Below are 22,565 nucleotides of genomic sequence, written 5' to 3' on the forward strand. Positions count from 1 at the left end.
GCACGTTTTTCACGGACTTGTCTCCTTTAGACCATGATGACTTGGAGATCATTGGAAAATTTATTCGCAGGGCGAATTATGAGAATTATTTTTGATAAAAAAAAAATTGATGAAATTTTATTTGAAATAAGAAAAAGTCTACGACACCTGGTATTCCCAGGCGGTCACCCATCCAAGTACTAACCAAGCTCTACGTTGCTTAACTTCGGTGATCGGACGAGAACCGGTGCTTTCAACGTGATATGGCCGTAGACATTAGATAGGGTTTATATTGCGTACATAAAGATACAGTTGTGAAAGACATTTCAATTATTTTAATTTCATGTTTCAGATATTTATATTTTAGTGTAATAAAAGCTATATGTTACTCACTGACTCACTCCATAGAAATGTTTACTTTGTTTTGTAAAGGGGGGGGGGGGGGGGTGAACGCGCACTTGCTACTGTTGCGAATGTGAAAAAGGGGGGGGGGGTCTTGTAAGACGCCTTGTGGTTTTTTTTTATTTGATGATATGACAGAATACACTTGTGTTTGTAGATGATGAGAGGGATTGATATATCATCGGGGCACTTTCTATTACACGAAAAGAGGGCGGGGGGGGGGGGGGGGGATAAATAATATTTATCTGTATTACAAAAGTAAAATTCAATTGTGGGATATGCAAGTGTAATGTGTTGTTGCTGTTGTAATTTGTTTTTGGTGTATATGTTCATTTTTTCCATTGATAATTTATCTATTTTGATTTCATTGATATGTACACTGTATTTCTATTGTATTGTATAGAGACATCTTTTCGAAAAAATTTCATGGCTCTAAAAAGAGCCGTTTGCAGTTATATCTGTAGTAACCGCTCAGTACTCCTCATCTGATCCGGAGTCTGACATGTCGTCGGAGATGATCTGTACATCTTCTCCAAACATTTCACGCCTTAGGTCTGCTACTGTCTGTGCTTTGTTGTGAGCGTAGTCGTAGTACATGTTTCTGAGTCCCTCAACAACTGCCAGTCTCAGTCTAAGGCTGTATCTGAAGGAACGATGATTCTCTGCCTTGGCTCTACTGTATCGGGACTGGAGGTCAGACATCTTGTAGTTGAGTTGGACAATCTGCTCACACGCTCTTTTAAAGCGACGTTCGCTGTCCATCAACGAAAAACGCTTGTCCATAGTCTTTCTTCTGGGACTGGTACTTTGGATAGCTTTCATCTTGATATAGGATATAGCACTAGAAGATGCAGTAAGTGTTTTCGATTTGCAGTGTAGGATTTGTGATGTCCTTGCTCTTCGCGCACCCCACTATATAGCGCACAGTGGCATTGCTAATTGAGAAACTCGTTTCATTTCATAAGGCGACACGAGTCGCCTGAATAAACAAGTTATTATCTGTCTCAAATGCTGTGCCAGGTGCCATGATTGCTGAGCTTGGGCTGACAATTATCTACCCTAATATACCGTTATTTCGCTTCTTCAAAATTGAGATACATAATTATGTGTATTGTATAAGGTAATTAATTAAGCATATAATATTTGATAATCATTAATAATCGGTAATTCATACATGGACAAAATATCGTTTCATTGTTTTTTGTAATGCGATTGATTCGCTATGTTTTATTTTACTTGCTTATTTCTTGTCTGCCGCATGCATGTAAATTTCACCGCACGTTTTTCACGGACTTGTCTCCTTTAGACCATGATGACTTGGAGATCATTGGAAAATTTATTCGCAGGGCGAATTATGAGAATTATTTTTGATAAAAAAAAAATTGATGAAATTTTATTTGAAATAAGAAAAAGTCTACGACACCTGGTATTCCCAGGCGGTCACCCATCCAAGTACTAACCAAGCTCTACGTTGCTTAACTTCGGTGATCGGACGAGAACCGGTGCTTTCAACGTGATATGGCCGTAGACATTAGATAGGGTTTATATTGCGTACATAAAGATACAGTTGTGAAAGACATTTCAATTATTTTAATTTCATGTTTCAGATATTTATATTTTAGTGTAATAAAAGCTATATGTTACTCACTGACTCACTCCATAGAAATGTTTACTTTGTTTTGTAAAGGGGGGGGGGGGGGGTGAACGCGCACTTGCTACTGTTGCGAATGTGAAAAAGGGGGGGGGGGTCTTGTAAGACGCCTTGTGGTTTTTTTTTATTTGATGATATGACAGAATACACTTGTGTTTGTAGATGATGAGAGGGATTGATATATCATCGGGGCACTTTCTATTACACGAAAAGAGGGCGGGGGGGGGGGGGGATAAATAATATTTATCTGTATTACAAAAGTAAAATTCAATTGTGGGATATGCAAGTGTAATGTGTTGTTGCTGTTGTAATTTGTTTTTGGTGTATATGTTCATTTTTTCCATTGATAATTTATCTATTTTGATTTCATTGATATGTACACTGTATTTCTATTGTATTGTATAGAGACATCTTTTCGAAAAAATTTCATGGCTCTAAAAAGAGCCGTTTGCAGTTATATCTGTAGTAACCGCTCAGTACTCCTCATCTGATCCGGAGTCTGACATGTCGTCGGAGATGATCTGTACATCTTCTCCAAACATTTCACGCCTTAGGTCTGCTACTGTCTGTGCTTTGTTGTGAGCGTAGTCGTAGTACATGTTTCTGAGTCCCTCAACAACTGCCAGTCTCAGTCTAAGGCTGTATCTGAAGGAACGATGATTCTCTGCCTTGGCTCTACTGTATCGGGACTGGAGGTCAGACATCTTGTAGTTGAGTTGGACAATCTGCTCACACGCTCTTTTAAAGCGACGTTCGCTGTCCATCAACGAAAAACGCTTGTCCATAGTCTTTCTTCTGGGACTGGTACTTTGGATAGCTTTCATCTTGATATAGGATATAGCACTAGAAGATGCAGTAAGTGTTTTCGATTTGCAGTGTAGGATTTGTGATGTCCTTGCTCTTCGCGCACCCCACTATATAGCGCACAGTGGCATTGCTAATTGAGAAACTCGTTTCATTTCATAAGGCGACACGAGTCGCCTGAATAAACAAGTTATTATCTGTCTCAAATGCTGTGCCAGGTGCCATGATTGCTGAGCTTGGGCTGACAATTATCTACCCTAATATACCGTTATTTCGCTTCTTCAAAATTGAGATACATAATTATGTGTATTGTATAAGGTAATTAATTAAGCATATAATATTTGATAATCATTAATAATCGGTAATTCATACATGGACAAAATATCGTTTCATTGTTTTTTGTAATGCGATTGATTCGCTATGTTTTATTTTACTTGCTTATTTCTTGTCTGCCGCATGCATGTAAATTTCACCGCACGTTTTTCACGGACTTGTCTCCCTTAGACCATGATGACTTGGAGATCATTGGAAAATTTATTCGCAGGGCGAATTATGAGAATTATTTTTGATAAAAAAAAAATTGATGAAATTTTATTTGAAATAAGAAAAAGTCTACGACACCTGGTATTCCCAGGCGGTCACCCATCCAAGTACTAACCAAGCTCTACGTTGCTTAACTTCGGTGATCGGACGAGAACCGGTGCTTTCAACGTGATATGGCCGTAGACATTAGATAGGGTTTATATTGCGTACATAAAGATACAGTTGTGAAAGACATTTCAATTATTTTAATTTCATGTTTCAGATATTTATATTTTAGTGTAATAAAAGCTATATGTTACTCACTGACTCACTCCATAGAAATGTTTACTTTGTTTTGTAAAGGGGGGGGGGGGGGGGTGAACGCGCACTTGCTACTGTTGCGAATGTGAAAAAGGGGGGGGGGGTCTTGTAAGACGCCTTGTGGTTTTTTTTTATTTGATGATATGACAGAATACACTTGTGTTTGTAGATGATGAGAGGGATTGATATATCATCGGGGCACTTTCTATTACACGAAAAGAGGGCGGGGGGGGGGGGGGTGTAACGTACTTGATATGATTGTAAATATATATGTTTGAATTTCCCGCTTTTCTTTTTACTCTCTAAACCTGTCACTGGAGTGACGTGTACACGGCTAATTTTAAATACCGCACTCCAGTCCGTGCAGTCCAGCAGAGTGGACGTGTGTCTATTTAGAGGCACGTGGTAGTCACCAAGATTGGGAAATTCTCCCTACTTTGTTCATTTCCGAATGTTTGTCACCATTTTCAAGGTATTTGTTTGTTTTTTAATGTTATGTATGTTTAATTGGTTTGTTTGCTATGTTAGAAAGCTTAGTTTTAAAAGCACGTGTTCGAATGGAAAATTGTCATTTTAGAACTGAACAGTAACGATAAATTGTTTCAAGTATATTCCATTCTATTTTAAAAGAAATTGTGTTAAAGGGGATGACGGTTTCTACCAGCTGAATTGTGACTACAAAGTCGGAGACGAGTACGGAGCGCCAGACCCGCCATTTTCCATCCATATCGGGGACACGTGGCGTCGATGTACGTGTATGGTGTATGGTGACCGGGAGCGGTCTACGCTGGAGACGTTGGTATATGTGTGTTGTGTTGTGGTGTCCTAACGTACCGGAGCAACGGTTGTGTCATCTGTCCGTGTGTCTGTGTGTCCGTGTGTTTGTCTATGTGATGTCCGGGGTTTGGGGTGAAAAGTCACCGGAAATATACCGAGGAACCAGGAAAGGAAATGTGACGAAATTTATTGAAATTTCACTTTCATTGTTTTGAATATTTGGTTCTCGTATAATTGTAGTGATATTTTTGTGAAATTGATTTGAAAGTTGATAAACGAATTTAGAGAAATTATTTGAAAATCTAAATATATGTGAATCAATTTAAGTGTTTAAATTTTGGAAAGAATATTTTGTTTTGAAGTCAATTTAAAGATTTGTTGTTGAAATTAGAGTCGACTCTCTCTTTTAGAATCTGGTTTAATATTTCTTTCATTTATTTTTTTTCTTGTATGTATTTTTTTTCTTATTAAATATTTGTTTGTTTATTTTGGTGTTTTGGTTGTTTCTGATACAGACATCTGGCAATTCCAAAGAACTCGTCTGATCATTATATCAGTTCAGGATATATGATTCATGACAGGGGGATAAATAATATTTATCTGTATTACAAAAGTAAAATTCAATTGTGGGATATGCAAGTGTAATGTGTTGTTGCTGTTGTAATTTGTTTTTGGTGTATATGTTCATTTTTTCCATTGATAATTTATCTATTTTGATTTCATTGATATGTACACTGTATTTCTATTGTATTGTATAGAGACATCTTTTCGAAAAAATTTCATGGCTCTAAAAAGAGCCGTTTGCAGTTATATCTGTAGTAACCGCTCAGTACTCCTCATCTGATCCGGAGTCTGACATGTCGTCGGAGATGATCTGTACATCTTCTCCAAACATTTCACGCCTTAGGTCTGCTACTGTCTGTGCTTTGTTGTGAGCGTAGTCGTAGTACATGTTTCTGAGTCCCTCAACAACTGCCAGTCTCAGTCTAAGGCTGTATCTGAAGGAACGATGATTCTCTGCCTTGGCTCTACTGTATCGGGACTGGAGGTCAGACATCTTGTAGTTGAGTTGGACAATCTGCTCACACGCTCTTTTAAAGCGACGTTCGCTGTCCATCAACGAAAAACGCTTGTCCATAGTCTTTCTTCTGGGACTGGTACTTTGGATAGCTTTCATCTTGATATAGGATATAGCACTAGAAGATGCAGTAAGTGTTTTCGATTTGCAGTGTAGGATTTGTGATGTCCTTGCTCTTCGCGCACCCCACTATATAGCGCACAGTGGCATTGCTAATTGAGAAACTCGTTTCATTTCATAAGGCGACACGAGTCGCCTGAATAAACAAGTTATTATCTGTCTCAAATGCTGTGCCAGGTGCCATGATTGCTGAGCTTGGGCTGACAATTATCTACCCTAATATACCGTTATTTCGCTTCTTCAAAATTGAGATACATAATTATGTGTATTGTATAAGGTAATTAATTAAGCATATAATATTTGATAATCATTAATAATCGGTAATTCATACATGGACAAAATATCGTTTCATTGTTTTTTGTAATGCGATTGATTCGCTATGTTTTATTTTACTTGCTTATTTCTTGTCTGCCGCATGCATGTAAATTTCACCGCACGTTTTTCACGGACTTGTCTCCCTTAGACCATGATGACTTGGAGATCATTGGAAAATTTATTCGCAGGGCGAATTATGAGAATTATTTTTGATAAAAAAAAAATTGATGAAATTTTATTTGAAATAAGAAAAAGTCTACGACACCTGGTATTCCCAGGCGGTCACCCATCCAAGTACTAACCAAGCTCTACGTTGCTTAACTTCGGTGATCGGACGAGAACCGGTGCTTTCAACGTGATATGGCCGTAGACATTAGATAGGGTTTATATTGCGTACATAAAGATACAGTTGTGAAAGACATTTCAATTATTTTAATTTCATGTTTCAGATATTTATATTTTAGTGTAATAAAAGCTATATGTTACTCACTGACTCACTCCATAGAAATGTTTACTTTGTTTTGTAAAGGGGGGGGGGGGGGGGTGAACGCGCACTTGCTACTGTTGCGAATGTGAAAAAGGGGGGGGGGGGGTCTTGTAAGACGCCTTGTGGTTTTTTTTTATTTGATGATATGACAGAATACACTTGTGTTTGTAGATGATGAGAGGGATTGATATATCATCGGGGCACTTTCTATTACACGAAAAGAGGGCGGGGGGGGGGGGGGATAAATAATATTTATCTGTATTACAAAAGTAAAATTCAATTGTGGGATATGCAAGTGTAATGTGTTGTTGCTGTTGTAATTTGTTTTTGGTGTATATGTTCATTTTTTCCATTGATAATTTATCTATTTTGATTTCATTGATATGTACACTGTATTTCTATTGTATTGTATAGAGACATCTTTTCGAAAAAATTTCATGGCTCTAAAAAGAGCCGTTTGCAGTTATATCTGTAGTAACCGCTCAGTACTCCTCATCTGATCCGGAGTCTGACATGTCGTCGGAGATGATCTGTACATCTTCTCCAAACATTTCACGCCTTAGGTCTGCTACTGTCTGTGCTTTGTTGTGAGCGTAGTCGTAGTACATGTTTCTGAGTCCCTCAACAACTGCCAGTCTCAGTCTAAGGCTGTATCTGAAGGAACGATGATTCTCTGCCTTGGCTCTACTGTATCGGGACTGGAGGTCAGACATCTTGTAGTTGAGTTGGACAATCTGCTCACACGCTCTTTTAAAGCGACGTTCGCTGTCCATCAACGAAAAACGCTTGTCCATAGTCTTTCTTCTGGGACTGGTACTTTGGATAGCTTTCATCTTGATATAGGATATAGCACTAGAAGATGCAGTAAGTGTTTTCGATTTGCAGTGTAGGATTTGTGATGTCCTTGCTCTTCGCGCACCCCACTATATAGCGCACAGTGGCATTGCTAATTGAGAAACTCGTTTCATTTCATAAGGCGACACGAGTCGCCTGAATAAACAAGTTATTATCTGTCTCAAATGCTGTGCCAGGTGCCATGATTGCTGAGCTTGGGCTGACAATTATCTACCCTAATATACCGTTATTTCGCTTCTTCAAAATTGAGATACATAATTATGTGTATTGTATAAGGTAATTAATTAAGCATATAATATTTGATAATCATTAATAATCGGTAATTCATACATGGACAAAATATCGTTTCATTGTTTTTTGTAATGCGATTGATTCGCTATGTTTTATTTTACTTGCTTATTTCTTGTCTGCCGCATGCATGTAAATTTCACCGCACGTTTTTCACGGACTTGTCTCCCTTAGACCATGATGACTTGGAGATCATTGGAAAATTTATTCGCAGGGCGAATTATGAGAATTATTTTTGATAAAAAAAAAATTGATGAAATTTTATTTGAAATAAGAAAAAGTCTACGACACCTGGTATTCCCAGGCGGTCACCCATCCAAGTACTAACCAAGCTCTACGTTGCTTAACTTCGGTGATCGGACGAGAACCGGTGCTTTCAACGTGATATGGCCGTAGACATTAGATAGGGTTTATATTGCGTACATAAAGATACAGTTGTGAAAGACATTTCAATTATTTTAATTTCATGTTTCAGATATTTATATTTTAGTGTAATAAAAGCTATATGTTACTCACTGACTCACTCCATAGAAATGTTTACTTTGTTTTGTAAAGGGGGGGGGGGGGGGGGGTGAACGCGCACTTGCTACTGTTGCGAATGTGAAAAAGGGGGGGAGGGTCTTGTAAGACGCCTTGTGGTTTTTTTTTATTTGATGATATGACAGAATACACTTGTGTTTGTAGATGATGAGAGGGATTGATATATCATCGGGGCACTTTCTATTACACGAAAAGAGGGCGGGGGGGGGATAAATAATATTTATCTGTATTACAAAAGTAAAATTCAATTGTGGGATATGCAAGTGTAATGTGTTGTTGCTGTTGTAATTTGTTTTTGGTGTATATGTTCATTTTTTCCATTGATAATTTATCTATTTTGATTTCATTGATATGTACACTGTATTTCTATTGTATTGTATAGAGACATCTTTTCGAAAAAATTTCATGGCTCTAAAAAGAGCCGTTTGCAGTTATATCTGTAGTAACCGCTCAGTACTCCTCATCTGATCCGGAGTCTGACATGTCGTCGAAGATGATCTGTACATCTTCTCCAAACATTTCACGCCTTAGGTCTGCTACTGTCTGTGCTTTGTTGTGAGCGTAGTCGTAGTACATGTTTCTGAGTCCCTCAACAACTGCCAGTCTCAGTCTAAGGCTGTATCTGAAGGAACGATGATTCTCTGCCTTGGCTCTACTGTATCGGGACTGGAGGTCAGACATCTTGTAGTTGAGTTGGACAATCTGCTCACACGCTCTTTTAAAGCGACGTTCGCTGTCCATCAACGAAAAACGCTTGTCCATAGTCTTTCTTCTGGGACTGGTACTTTGGATAGCTTTCATCTTGATATAGGATATAGCACTAGAAGATGCAGTAAGTGTTTTCGATTTGCAGTGTAGGATTTGTGATGTCCTTGCTCTTCGCGCACCCCACTATATAGCGCACAGTGGCATTGCTAATTGAGAAACTCGTTTCATTTCATAAGGCGACACGAGTCGCCTGAATAAACAAGTTATTATCTGTCTCAAATGCTGTGCCAGGTGCCATGATTGCTGAGCTTGGGCTGACAATTATCTACCCTAATATACCGTTATTTCGCTTCTTCAAAATTGAGATACATAATTATGTGTATTGTATAAGGTAATTAATTAAGCATATAATATTTGATAATCATTAATAATCGGTAATTCATACATGGACAAAATATCGTTTCATTGTTTTTTGTAATGCGATTGATTCGCTATGTTTTATTTTACTTGCTTATTTCTTGTCTGCCGCATGCATGTAAATTTCACCGCACGTTTTTCACGGACTTGTCTCCCTTAGACCATGATGACTTGGAGATCATTGGAAAATTTATTCGCAGGGCGAATTATGAGAATTATTTTTGATAAAAAAAAAATTGATGAAATTTTATTTGAAATAAGAAAAAGTCTACGACACCTGGTATTCCCAGGCGGTCACCCATCCAAGTACTAACCAAGCTCTACGTTGCTTAACTTCGGTGATCGGACGAGAACCGGTGCTTTCAACGTGATATGGCCGTAGACATTAGATAGGGTTTATATTGCGTACATAAAGATACAGTTGTGAAAGACATTTCAATTATTTTAATTTCATGTTTCAGATATTTATATTTTAGTGTAATAAAAGCTATATGTTACTCACTGACTCACTCCATAGAAATGTTTACTTTGTTTTGTAAAGGGGGGGGGGGGGTGAACGCGCACTTGCTACTGTTGCGAATGTGAAAAAGGGGGGGGGGGGTCTTGTAAGACGCCTTGTGGTTTTTTTTTATTTGATGATATGACAGAATACACTTGTGTTTGTAGATGATGAGAGGGATTGATATATCATCGGGGCACTTTCTATTACACGAAAAGAGGGCGGGGGGGGGGGGGGGGATAAATAATATTTATCTGTATTACAAAAGTAAAATTCAATTGTGGGATATGCAAGTGTAATGTGTTGTTGCTGTTGTAATTTGTTTTTGGTGTATATGTTCATTTTTTCCATTGATAATTTATCTATTTTGATTTCATTGATATGTACACTGTATTTCTATTGTATTGTATAGAGACATCTTTTCGAAAAAATTTCATGGCTCTAAAAAGAGCCGTTTGCAGTTATATCTGTAGTAACCGCTCAGTACTCCTCATCTGATCCGGAGTCTGACATGTCGTCGGAGATGATCTGTACATCTTCTCCAAACATTTCACGCCTTAGGTCTGCTACTGTCTGTGCTTTGTTGTGAGCGTAGTCGTAGTACATGTTTCTGAGTCCCTCAACAACTGCCAGTCTCAGTCTAAGGCTGTATCTGAAGGAACGATGATTCTCTGCCTTGGCTCTACTGTATCGGGACTGGAGGTCAGACATCTTGTAGTTGAGTTGGACAATCTGCTCACACGCTCTTTTAAAGCGACGTTCGCTGTCCATCAACGAAAAACGCTTGTCCATAGTCTTTCTTCTGGGACTGGTACTTTGGATAGCTTTCATCTTGATATAGGATATAGCACTAGAAGATGCAGTAAGTGTTTTCGATTTGCAGTGTAGGATTTGTGATGTCCTTGCTCTTCGCGCACCCCACTATATAGCGCACAGTGGCATTGCTAATTGAGAAACTCGTTTCATTTCATAAGGCGACACGAGTCGCCTGAATAAACAAGTTATTATCTGTCTCAAATGCTGTGCCAGGTGCCATGATTGCTGAGCTTGGGCTGACAATTATCTACCCTAATATACCGTTATTTCGCTTCTTCAAAATTGAGATACATAATTATGTGTATTGTATAAGGTAATTAATTAAGCATATAATATTTGATAATCATTAATAATCGGTAATTCATACATGGACAAAATATCGTTTCATTGTTTTTTGTAATGCGATTGATTCGCTATGTTTTATTTTACTTGCTTATTTCTTGTCTGCCGCATGCATGTAAATTTCACCGCACGTTTTTCACGGACTTGTCTCCCTTAGACCATGATGACTTGGAGATCATTGGAAAATTTATTCGCAGGGCGAATTATGAGAATTATTTTTGATAAAAAAAAAATTGATGAAATTTTATTTGAAATAAGAAAAAGTCTACGACACCTGGTATTCCCAGGCGGTCACCCATCCAAGTACTAACCAAGCTCTACGTTGCTTAACTTCGGTGATCGGACGAGAACCGGTGCTTTCAACGTGATATGGCCGTAGACATTAGATAGGGTTTATATTGCGTACATAAAGATACAGTTGTGAAAGACATTTCAATTATTTTAATTTCATGTTTCAGATATTTATATTTTAGTGTAATAAAAGCTATATGTTACTCACTGACTCACTCCATAGAAATGTTTACTTTGTTTTGTAAAGGGGGGGGGGGGGTGAACGCGCACTTGCTACTGTTGCGAATGTGAAAAAGGGGGGGAGGGTCTTGTAAGACGCCTTGTGGTTTTTTTTTATTTGATGATATGACAGAATACACTTGTGTTTGTAGATGATGAGAGGGATTGATATATCATCGGGGCACTTTCTATTACACGAAAAGAGGGCGGGGGGGGGGATAAATAATATTTATCTGTATTACAAAAGTAAAATTCAATTGTGGGATATGCAAGTGTAATGTGTTGTTGCTGTTGTAATTTGTTTTTGGTGTATATGTTCATTTTTTCCATTGATAATTTATCTATTTTGATTTCATTGATATGTACACTGTATTTCTATTGTATTGTATAGAGACATCTTTTCGAAAAAATTTCATGGCTCTAAAAAGAGCCGTTTGCAGTTATATCTGTAGTAACCGCTCAGTACTCCTCATCTGATCCGGAGTCTGACATGTCGTCGAAGATGATCTGTACATCTTCTCCAAACATTTCACGCCTTAGGTCTGCTACTGTCTGTGCTTTGTTGTGAGCGTAGTCGTAGTACATGTTTCTGAGTCCCTCAACAACTGCCAGTCTCAGTCTAAGGCTGTATCTGAAGGAACGATGATTCTCTGCCTTGGCTCTACTGTATCGGGACTGGAGGTCAGACATCTTGTAGTTGAGTTGGACAATCTGCTCACACGCTCTTTTAAAGCGACGTTCGCTGTCCATCAACGAAAAACGCTTGTCCATAGTCTTTCTTCTGGGACTGGTACTTTGGATAGCTTTCATCTTGATATAGGATATAGCACTAGAAGATGCAGTAAGTGTTTTCGATTTGCAGTGTAGGATTTGTGATGTCCTTGCTCTTCGCGCACCCCACTATATAGCGCACAGTGGCATTGCTAATTGAGAAACTCGTTTCATTTCATAAGGCGACACGAGTCGCCTGAATAAACAAGTTATTATCTGTCTCAAATGCTGTGCCAGGTGCCATGATTGCTGAGCTTGGGCTGACAATTATCTACCCTAATATACCGTTATTTCGCTTCTTCAAAATTGAGATACATAATTATGTGTATTGTATAAGGTAATTAATTAAGCATATAATATTTGATAATCATTAATAATCGGTAATTCATACATGGACAAAATATCGTTTCATTGTTTTTTGTAATGCGATTGATTCGCTATGTTTTATTTTACTTGCTTATTTCTTGTCTGCCGCATGCATGTAAATTTCACCGCACGTTTTTCACGGACTTGTCTCCCTTAGACCATGATGACTTGGAGATCATTGGAAAATTTATTCGCAGGGCGAATTATGAGAATTATTTTTGATAAAAAAAAAATTGATGAAATTTTATTTGAAATAAGAAAAAGTCTACGACACCTGGTATTCCCAGGCGGTCACCCATCCAAGTACTAACCAAGCTCTACGTTGCTTAACTTCGGTGATCGGACGAGAACCGGTGCTTTCAACGTGATATGGCCGTAGACATTAGATAGGGTTTATATTGCGTACATAAAGATACAGTTGTGAAAGACATTTCAATTATTTTAATTTCATGTTTCAGATATTTATATTTTAGTGTAATAAAAGCTATATGTTACTCACTGACTCACTCCATAGAAATGTTTACTTTGTTTTGTAAAGGGGGGGGGGGGGGGGTGAACGCGCACTTGCTACTGTTGCGAATGTGAAAAAGGGGGGGGGGGGTCTTGTAAGACGCCTTGTGGTTTTTTTTTATTTGATGATATGACAGAATACACTTGTGTTTGTAGATGATGAGAGGGATTGATATATCATCGGGGCACTTTCTATTACACGAAAAGAGGGCGGGGGGGGGGGGGGGGGGATAAATAATATTTATCTGTATTACAAAAGTAAAATTCAATTGTGGGATATGCAAGTGTAATGTGTTGTTGCTGTTGTAATTTGTTTTTGGTGTATATGTTCATTTTTTCCATTGATAATTTATCTATTTTGATTTCATTGATATGTACACTGTATTTCTATTGTATTGTATAGAGACATCTTTTCGAAAAAATTTCATGGCTCTAAAAAGAGCCGTTTGCAGTTATATCTGTAGTAACCGCTCAGTACTCCTCATCTGATCCGGAGTCTGACATGTCGTCGGAGATGATCTGTACATCTTCTCCAAACATTTCACGCCTTAGGTCTGCTACTGTCTGTGCTTTGTTGTGAGCGTAGTCGTAGTACATGTTTCTGAGTCCCTCAACAACTGCCAGTCTCAGTCTAAGGCTGTATCTGAAGGAACGATGATTCTCTGCCTTGGCTCTACTGTATCGGGACTGGAGGTCAGACATCTTGTAGTTGAGTTGGACAATCTGCTCACACGCTCTTTTAAAGCGACGTTCGCTGTCCATCAACGAAAAACGCTTGTCCATAGTCTTTCTTCTGGGACTGGTACTTTGGATAGCTTTCATCTTGATATAGGATATAGCACTAGAAGATGCAGTAAGTGTTTTCGATTTGCAGTGTAGGATTTGTGATGTCCTTGCTCTTCGCGCACCCCACTATATAGCGCACAGTGGCATTGCTAATTGAGAAACTCGTTTCATTTCATAAGGCGACACGAGTCGCCTGAATAAACAAGTTATTATCTGTCTCAAATGCTGTGCCAGGTGCCATGATTGCTGAGCTTGGGCTGACAATTATCTACCCTAATATACCGTTATTTCGCTTCTTCAAAATTGAGATACATAATTATGTGTATTGTATAAGGTAATTAATTAAGCATATAATATTTGATAATCATTAATAATCGGTAATTCATACATGGACAAAATATCGTTTCATTGTTTTTTGTAATGCGATTGATTCGCTATGTTTTATTTTACTTGCTTATTTCTTGTCTGCCGCATGCATGTAAATTTCACCGCACGTTTTTCACGGACTTGTCTCCCTTAGACCATGATGACTTGGAGATCATTGGAAAATTTATTCGCAGGGCGAATTATGAGAATTATTTTTGATAAAAAAAAAATTGATGAAATTTTATTTGAAATAAGAAAAAGTCTACGACACCTGGTATTCCCAGGCGGTCACCCATCCAAGTACTAACCAAGCTCTACGTTGCTTAACTTCGGTGATCGGACGAGAACCGGTGCTTTCAACGTGATATGGCCGTAGACATTAGATAGGGTTTATATTGCGTACATAAAGATACAGTTGTGAAAGACATTTCAATTATTTTAATTTCATGTTTCAGATATTTATATTTTAGTGTAATAAAAGCTATATGTTACTCACTGACTCACTCCATAGAAATGTTTACTTTGTTTTGTAAAGGGGGGGGGGGGGGTGAACGCGCACTTGCTACTGTTGCGAATGTGAAAAAGGGGGGGAGGGTCTTGTAAGACGCCTTGTGGTTTTTTTTTATTTGATGATATGACAGAATACACTTGTGTTTGTAGATGATGAGAGGGATTGATATATCATCGGGGCACTTTCTATTACACGAAAAGAGGGCGGGGGGGGGATAAATAATATTTATCTGTATTACAAAAGTAAAATTCAATTGTGGGATATGCAAGTGTAATGTGTTGTTGCTGTTGTAATTTGTTTTTGGTGTATATGTTCATTTTTTCCATTGATAATTTATCTATTTTGATTTCATTGATATGTACACTGTATTTCTATTGTATTGTATAGAGACATCTTTTCGAAAAAATTTCATGGCTCTAAAAAGAGCCGTTTGCAGTTATATCTGTAGTAACCGCTCAGTACTCCTCATCTGATCCGGAGTCTGACATGTCGTCGAAGATGATCTGTACATCTTCTCCAAACATTTCACGCCTTAGGTCTGCTACTGTCTGTGCTTTGTTGTGAGCGTAGTCGTAGTACATGTTTCTGAGTCCCTCAACAACTGCCAGTCTCAGTCTAAGGCTGTATCTGAAGGAACGATGATTCTCTGCCTTGGCTCTACTGTATCGGGACTGGAGGTCAGACATCTTGTAGTTGAGTTGGACAATCTGCTCACACGCTCTTTTAAAGCGACGTTCGCTGTCCATCAACGAAAAACGCTTGTCCATAGTCTTTCTTCTGGGACTGGTACTTTGGATAGCTTTCATCTTGATATAGGATATAGCACTAGAAGATGCAGTAAGTGTTTTCGATTTGCAGTGTAGGATTTGTGATGTCCTTGCTCTTCGCGCACCCCACTATATAGCGCACAGTGGCATTGCTAATTGAGAAACTCGTTTCATTTCATAAGGCGACACGAGTCGCCTGAATAAACAAGTTATTATCTGTCTCAAATGCTGTGCCAGGTGCCATGATTGCTGAGCTTGGGCTGACAATTATCTACCCTAATATACCGTTATTTCGCTTCTTCAAAATTGAGATACATAATTATGTGTATTGTATAAGGTAATTAATTAAGCATATAATATTTGATAATCATTAATAATCGGTAATTCATACATGGACAAAATATCGTTTCATTGTTTTTTGTAATGCGATTGATTCGCTATGTTTTATTTTACTTGCTTATTTCTTGTCTGCCGCATGCATGTAAATTTCACCGCACGTTTTTCACGGACTTGTCTCCCTTAGACCATGATGACTTGGAGATCATTGGAAAATTTATTCGCAGGGCGAATTATGAGAATTATTTTTGATAAAAAAAAAATTGATGAAATTTTATTTGAAATAAGAAAAAGTCTACGACACCTGGTATTCCCAGGCGGTCACCCATCCAAGTACTAACCAAGCTCTACGTTGCTTAACTTCGGTGATCGGACGAGAACCGGTGCTTTCAACGTGATATGGCCGTAGACATTAGATAGGGTTTATATTGCGTACATAAAGATACAGTTGTGAAAGACATTTCAATTATTTTAATTTCATGTTTCAGATATTTATATTTTAGTGTAATAAAAGCTATATGTTACTCACTGACTCACTCCATAGAAATGTTTACTTTGTTTTGTAAAGGGGGGGGGGGGTGAACGCGCACTTGCTACTGTTGCGAATGTGAAAAAGGGGGGGGGGGGGGGGTCTTGTAAGACGCCTTGTGGTTTTTTTTTATTTGATGATATGACAGAATACACTTGTGTTTGTAGATGATGAGAGGGATTGATATATCATCGGGGCACTTTCTATTACACGAAAAGAGGGCGGGGGGGGGGATAAATAATATTTATCTGTATTACAAAAGTAAAATTCAATTGTGGGATATGCAAGTGTAATGTGTTGTTGCTGTTGTAATTTGTTTTTGGTGTATATGTTCATTTTTTCCATTGATAATTTATCTATTTTGATTTCATTGATTTGTACACTGTATTTCTATTGTATTGTATAGAGACATCTTTTCGAAAAAATTTCATGGCTCTAAAAAGAGCCGTTTGCAGTTATATCTGTAGTAACCGCTCAGTACTCCTCATCTGATCCGGAGTCTGACATGTCGTCGGAGATGATCTGTACATCTTCTCCAAACATTTCACGCCTTAGGTCTGCTACTGTCTGTGCTTTGTTGTGAGCGTAGTCGTAGTACATGTTTCTGAGTCCCTCAACAACTGCCAGTCTCAGTCTAAGGCTGTATCTGAAGGAACGATGATTCTCTGCCTTGGCTCTACTGTATCGGGACTGGAGGTCAGACATCTTGTAGTTGAGTTGGACAATCTGCTCACACGCTCTTTTAAAGCGACGTTCGCTGTCCATCAACGAAAAACGCTTGTCCATAGTCTTTCTTCTGGGACTGGTACTTTGGATAGCTTTCATCTTGATATAGGATATAGCACTAGAAGATGCAGTAAGTGTTTTCGATTTGCAGTGTAGGATTTGTGATGTCCTTGCTCTTCGCGCACCCCACTATATAGCGCACAGTGGCATTGCTAATTGAGAAACTCGTTTCATTTCATAAGGCGACACGAGTCGCCTGAATAAACAAGTTATTATCTGTCTCAAATGCTGTGCCAGGTGCCATGATTGCTGAGCTTGGGCTGACAATTATCTACCCTAATATACCGTTATTTCGCTTCTTCAAAATTGAGATACATAATTATGTGTATTGTATAAGGTAATTAATTAAGCATATAATATTTGATAATCATTAATAATCGGTAATTCATACATGGACAAAATATCGTTTCATTGTTTTTTGTAATGCGATTGATTCGCTATGTTTTATTTTACTTGCTTATTTCTTGTCTGCCGCATGCATGTAAATTTCACCGCACGTTTTTCACGGACTTGTCTCCCTTAGACCATGATGACTTGGAGATCATTGGAAAATTTATTCGCAGGGCGAATTATGAGAATTATTTTTGATAAAAAAAAAATTGATGAAATTTTATTTGAAATAAGAAAAAGTCTACGACACCTGGTATTCCCAGGCGGTCACCCATCCAAGTACTAACCAAGCTCTACGTTGCTTAACTTCGGTGATCGGACGAGAACCGGTGCTTTCAACGTGATATGGCCGTAGACATTAGATAGGGTTTATATTGCGTACATAAAGATACAGTTGTGAAAGACATTTCAATTATTTTAATTTCATGTTTCAGATATTTATATTTTAGTGTAATAAAAGCTATATGTTACTCACTGACTCACTCCATAGAAATGTTTACTTTGTTTTGTAAAGGGGGGGGGGGGGGGTGAACGCGCACTTGCTACTGTTGCGAATGTGAAAAAGGGGGGGGGGTCTTGTAAGACGCCTTGTGGTTTTTTTTTATTTGATGATATGACAGAATACACTTGTGTTTGTAGATGATGAGAGGGATTGATATATCATCGGGGCACTTTCTATTACACGAAAAGAGGGCGGGGGGGGGGGGATAAATAATATTTATCTGTATTACAAAAGTAAAATTCAATTGTGGGATATGCAAGTGTAATGTGTTGTTGCTGTTGTAATTTGTTTTTGGTGTATATGTTCATTTTTTCCATTGATAATTTATCTATTTTGATTTCATTGATATGTACACTGTATTTCTATTGTATTGTATAGAGACATCTTTTCGAAAAAATTTCATGGCTCTAAAAAGAGCCGTTTGCAGTTATATCTGTAGTAACCGCTCAGTACTCCTCATCTGATCCGGAGTCTGACATGTCGTCGGAGATGATCTGTACATCTTCTCCAAACATTTCACGCCTTAGGTCTGCTACTGTCTGTGCTTTGTTGTGAGCGTAGTCGTAGTACATGTTTCTGAGTCCCTCAACAACTGCCAGTCTCAGTCTAAGGCTGTATCTGAAGGAACGATGATTCTCTGCCTTGGCTCTACTGTATCGGGACTGGAGGTCAGACATCTTGTAGTTGAGTTGGACAATCTGCTCACACGCTCTTTTAAAGCGACGTTCGCTGTCCATCAACGAAAAACGCTTGTCCATAGTCTTTCTTCTGGGACTGGTACTTTGGATAGCTTTCATCTTGATATAGGATATAGCACTAGAAGATGCAGTAAGTGTTTTCGATTTGCAGTGTAGGATTTGTGATGTCCTTGCTCTTCGCGCACCCCACTATATAGCGCACAGTGGCATTGCTAATTGAGAAACTCGTTTCATTTCATAAGGCGACACGAGTCGCCTGAATAAACAAGTTATTATCTGTCTCAAATGCTGTGCCAGGTGCCATGATTGCTGAGCTTGGGCTGACAATTATCTACCCTAATATACCGTTATTTCGCTTCTTCAAAATTGAGATACATAATTATGTGTATTGTATAAGGTAATTAATTAAGCATATAATATTTGATAATCATTAATAATCGGTAATTCATACATGGACAAAATATCGTTTCATTGTTTTTTGTAATGCGATTGATTCGCTATGTTTTATTTTACTTGCTTATTTCTTGTCTGCCGCATGCATGTAAATTTCACCGCACGTTTTTCACGGACTTGTCTCCCTTAGACCATGATGACTTGGAGATCATTGGAAAATTTATTCGCAGGGCGAATTATGAGAATTATTTTTGATAAAAAAAAAATTGATGAAATTTTATTTGAAATAAGAAAAAGTCTACGACACCTGGTATTCCCAGGCGGTCACCCATCCAAGTACTAACCAAGCTCTACGTTGCTTAACTTCGGTGATCGGACGAGAACCGGTGCTTTCAACGTGATATGGCCGTAGACATTAGATAGGGTTTATATTGCGTACATAAAGATACAGTTGTGAAAGACATTTCAATTATTTTAATTTCATGTTTCAGATATTTATATTTTAGTGTAATAAAAGCTATATGTTACTCACTGACTCACTCCATAGAAATGTTTACTTTGTTTTGTAAAGGGGGGGGGGGGGGTGAACGCGCACTTGCTACTGTTGCGAATGTGAAAAAGGGGGGGGGGGGGGGTCTTGTAAGACGCCTTGTGGTTTTTTTTTATTTGATGATATGACAGAATACACTTGTGTTTGTAGATGATGAGAGGGATTGATATATCATCGGGGCACTTTCTATTACACGAAAAGAGGGCGGGGGGGGGGGGATAAATAATATTTATCTGTATTACAAAAGTAAAATTCAATTGTGGGATATGCAAGTGTAATGTGTTGTTGCTGTTGTAATTTGTTTTTGGTGTATATGTTCATTTTTTCCATTGATAATTTATCTATTTTGATTTCATTGATATGTACACTGTATTTCTATTGTATTGTATAGAGACATCTTTTCGAAAAAATTTCATGGCTCTAAAAAGAGCCGTTTGCAGTTATATCTGTAGTAACCGCTCAGTACTCCTCATCTGATCCGGAGTCTGACATGTCGTCGGAGATGATCTGTACATCTTCTCCAAACATTTCACGCCTTAGGTCTGCTACTGTCTGTGCTTTGTTGTGAGCGTAGTCGTAGTACATGTTTCTGAGTCCCTCAACAACTGCCAGTCTCAGTCTAAGGCTGTATCTGAAGGAACGATGATTCTCTGCCTTGGCTCTACTGTATCGGGACTGGAGGTCAGACATCTTGTAGTTGAGTTGGACAATCTGCTCACACGCTCTTTTAAAGCGACGTTCGCTGTCCATCAACGAAAAACGCTTGTCCATAGTCTTTCTTCTGGGACTGGTACTTTGGATAGCTTTCATCTTGATATAGGATATAGCACTAGAAGATGCAGTAAGTGTTTTCGATTTGCAGTGTAGGATTTGTGATGTCCTTGCTCTTCGCGCACCCCACTATATAGCGCACAGTGGCATTGCTAATTGAGAAACTCGTTTCATTTCATAAGGCGACACGAGTCGCCTGAATAAACAAGTTATTATCTGTCTCAAATGCTGTGCCAGGTGCCATGATTGCTGAGCTTGGGCTGACAATTATCTACCCTAATATACCGTTATTTCGCTTCTTCAAAATTGAGATACATAATTATGTGTATTGTATAAGGTAATTAATTAAGCATATAATATTTGATAATCATTAATAATCGGTAATTCATACATGGACAAAATATCGTTTCATTGTTTTTTGTAATGCGATTGATTCGCTATGTTTTATTTTACTTGCTTATTTCTTGTCTGCCGCATGCATGTAAATTTCACCGCACGTTTTTCACGGACTTGTCTCCCTTAGACCATGATGACTTGGAGATCATTGGAAAATTTATTCGCAGGGCGAATTATGAGAATTATTTTTGATAAAAAAAAAATTGATGAAATTTTATTTGAAATAAGAAAAAGTCTACGACACCTGGTATTCCCAGGCGGTCACCCATCCAAGTACTAACCAAGCTCTACGTTGCTTAACTTCGGTGATCGGACGAGAACCGGTGCTTTCAACGTGATATGGCCGTAGACATTAGATAGGGTTTATATTGCGTACATAAAGATACAGTTGTGAAAGACATTTCAATTATTTTAATTTCATGTTTCAGATATTTATATTTTAGTGTAATAAAAGCTATATGTTACTCACTGACTCACTCCATAGAAATGTTTACTTTGTTTTGTAAAGGGGGGGGGGGGGGTGAACGCGCACTTGCTACTGTTGCGAATGTGAAAAAGGGGGGGGGGGGGTCTTGTAAGACGCCTTGTGGTTTTTTTTTATTTGATGATATGACAGAATACACTTGTGTTTGTAGATGATGAGAGGGATTGATATATCATCGGGGCACTTTCTATTACACGAAAAGAGGGCGGGGGGGGGGGGGGATAAATAATATTTATCTGTATTACAAAAGTAAAATTCAATTGTGGGATATGCAAGTGTAATGTGTTGTTGCTGTTGTAATTTGTTTTTGGTGTATATGTTCATTTTTTCCATTGATAATTTATCTATTTTGATTTCATTGATATGTACACTGTATTTCTATTGTATTGTATAGAGACATCTTTTCGAAAAAATTTCATGGCTCTAAAAAGAGCCGTTTGCAGTTATATCTGTAGTAACCGCTCAGTACTCCTCATCTGATCCGGAGTCTGACATGTCGTCGAAGATGATCTGTACATCTTCTCCAAACATTTCACGCCTTAGGTCTGCTACTGTCTGTGCTTTGTTGTGAGCGTAGTCGTAGTACATGTTTCTGAGTCCCTCAACAACTGCCAGTCTCAGTCTAAGGCTGTATCTGAAGGAACGATGATTCTCTGCCTTGGCTCTACTGTATCGGGACTGGAGGTCAGACATCTTGTAGTTGAGTTGGACAATCTGCTCACACGCTCTTTTAAAGCGACGTTCGCTGTCCATCAACGAAAAACGCTTGTCCATAGTCTTTCTTCTGGGACTGGTACTTTGGATAGCTTTCATCTTGATATAGGATATAGCACTAGAAGATGCAGTAAGTGTTTTCGATTTGCAGTGTAGGATTTGTGATGTCCTTGCTCTTCGCGCACCCCACTATATAGCGCACAGTGGCATTGCTAATTGAGAAACTCGTTTCATTTCATAAGGCGACACGAGTCGCCTGAATAAACAAGTTATTATCTGTCTCAAATGCTGTGCCAGGTGCCATGATTGCTGAGCTTGGGCTGACAATTATCTACCCTAATATACCGTTATTTCGCTTCTTCAAAATTGAGATACATAATTATGTGTATTGTATAAGGTAATTAATTAAGCATATAATATTTGATAATCATTAATAATCGGTAATTCATACATGGACAAAATATCGTTTCATTGTTTTTTGTAATGCGATTGATTCGCTATGTTTTAT

The 22,565-nt window shown here is 38.3% G+C and overlaps 1 long non-coding RNA gene and 13 other non-coding genes across 14 annotated transcripts; 1 reads left to right on the plus strand and 13 right to left on the minus strand.

Annotated features, from left to right (window-relative positions):
- Positions 1 to 135: 135 nt before the first annotated feature.
- On the minus strand, positions 136 to 254 carry LOC128170286 (5S ribosomal RNA). The gene has a single exon (XR_008241793.1). It is a non-coding gene; the product is annotated as a 5S ribosomal RNA (ribosomal RNA).
- A 1,538-nt stretch (positions 255 to 1,792) lies between these two features.
- Positions 1,793 to 1,911, minus strand: LOC128170287 (5S ribosomal RNA). The gene has a single exon (XR_008241794.1). It is a non-coding gene; the product is annotated as a 5S ribosomal RNA (ribosomal RNA).
- Positions 1,912 to 3,445: 1,534 nt separating this feature from the next.
- Positions 3,446 to 3,564, minus strand: LOC128170288 (5S ribosomal RNA). Its single transcript, XR_008241795.1, has one exon. It is a non-coding gene; the product is annotated as a 5S ribosomal RNA (ribosomal RNA).
- Positions 3,565 to 3,924: 360 nt separating this feature from the next.
- Positions 3,925 to 4,942, plus strand: LOC128159584 (uncharacterized). The gene is made up of 2 exons (XR_008240160.1): positions 3,925 to 4,151; positions 4,324 to 4,942. It is a non-coding gene; the product is annotated as an uncharacterized LOC128159584 (long non-coding RNA).
- Positions 4,943 to 6,222: 1,280 nt separating this feature from the next.
- LOC128170289 (5S ribosomal RNA) lies at positions 6,223 to 6,341 on the minus strand. The gene has a single exon (XR_008241796.1). It is a non-coding gene; the product is annotated as a 5S ribosomal RNA (ribosomal RNA).
- Positions 6,342 to 7,878: 1,537 nt separating this feature from the next.
- On the minus strand, positions 7,879 to 7,997 carry LOC128170291 (5S ribosomal RNA). The gene has a single exon (XR_008241798.1). It is a non-coding gene; the product is annotated as a 5S ribosomal RNA (ribosomal RNA).
- A 1,532-nt stretch (positions 7,998 to 9,529) lies between these two features.
- Positions 9,530 to 9,648, minus strand: LOC128170292 (5S ribosomal RNA). The gene has a single exon (XR_008241799.1). It is a non-coding gene; the product is annotated as a 5S ribosomal RNA (ribosomal RNA).
- Positions 9,649 to 11,183: 1,535 nt separating this feature from the next.
- On the minus strand, positions 11,184 to 11,302 carry LOC128170293 (5S ribosomal RNA). The gene has a single exon (XR_008241800.1). It is a non-coding gene; the product is annotated as a 5S ribosomal RNA (ribosomal RNA).
- Positions 11,303 to 12,830: 1,528 nt separating this feature from the next.
- Positions 12,831 to 12,949, minus strand: LOC128170294 (5S ribosomal RNA). The gene has a single exon (XR_008241801.1). It is a non-coding gene; the product is annotated as a 5S ribosomal RNA (ribosomal RNA).
- A 1,540-nt stretch (positions 12,950 to 14,489) lies between these two features.
- On the minus strand, positions 14,490 to 14,608 carry LOC128170295 (5S ribosomal RNA). Its single transcript, XR_008241802.1, has one exon. It is a non-coding gene; the product is annotated as a 5S ribosomal RNA (ribosomal RNA).
- Positions 14,609 to 16,136: 1,528 nt separating this feature from the next.
- LOC128170296 (5S ribosomal RNA) lies at positions 16,137 to 16,255 on the minus strand. The gene has a single exon (XR_008241803.1). It is a non-coding gene; the product is annotated as a 5S ribosomal RNA (ribosomal RNA).
- Positions 16,256 to 17,787: 1,532 nt separating this feature from the next.
- On the minus strand, positions 17,788 to 17,906 carry LOC128170297 (5S ribosomal RNA). The gene has a single exon (XR_008241804.1). It is a non-coding gene; the product is annotated as a 5S ribosomal RNA (ribosomal RNA).
- Positions 17,907 to 19,437: 1,531 nt separating this feature from the next.
- On the minus strand, positions 19,438 to 19,556 carry LOC128170298 (5S ribosomal RNA). The gene has a single exon (XR_008241805.1). It is a non-coding gene; the product is annotated as a 5S ribosomal RNA (ribosomal RNA).
- Positions 19,557 to 21,091: 1,535 nt separating this feature from the next.
- LOC128170299 (5S ribosomal RNA) lies at positions 21,092 to 21,210 on the minus strand. Its single transcript, XR_008241806.1, has one exon. It is a non-coding gene; the product is annotated as a 5S ribosomal RNA (ribosomal RNA).
- Positions 21,211 to 22,565: the final 1,355 nt, after the last annotated feature.

This window comes from Crassostrea angulata, chromosome 1, assembly GCF_025612915.1.
Source record: "Crassostrea angulata isolate pt1a10 chromosome 1, ASM2561291v2, whole genome shotgun sequence".
Lineage (NCBI taxonomy): Eukaryota > Metazoa > Mollusca > Bivalvia > Ostreida > Ostreidae > Magallana > Magallana angulata.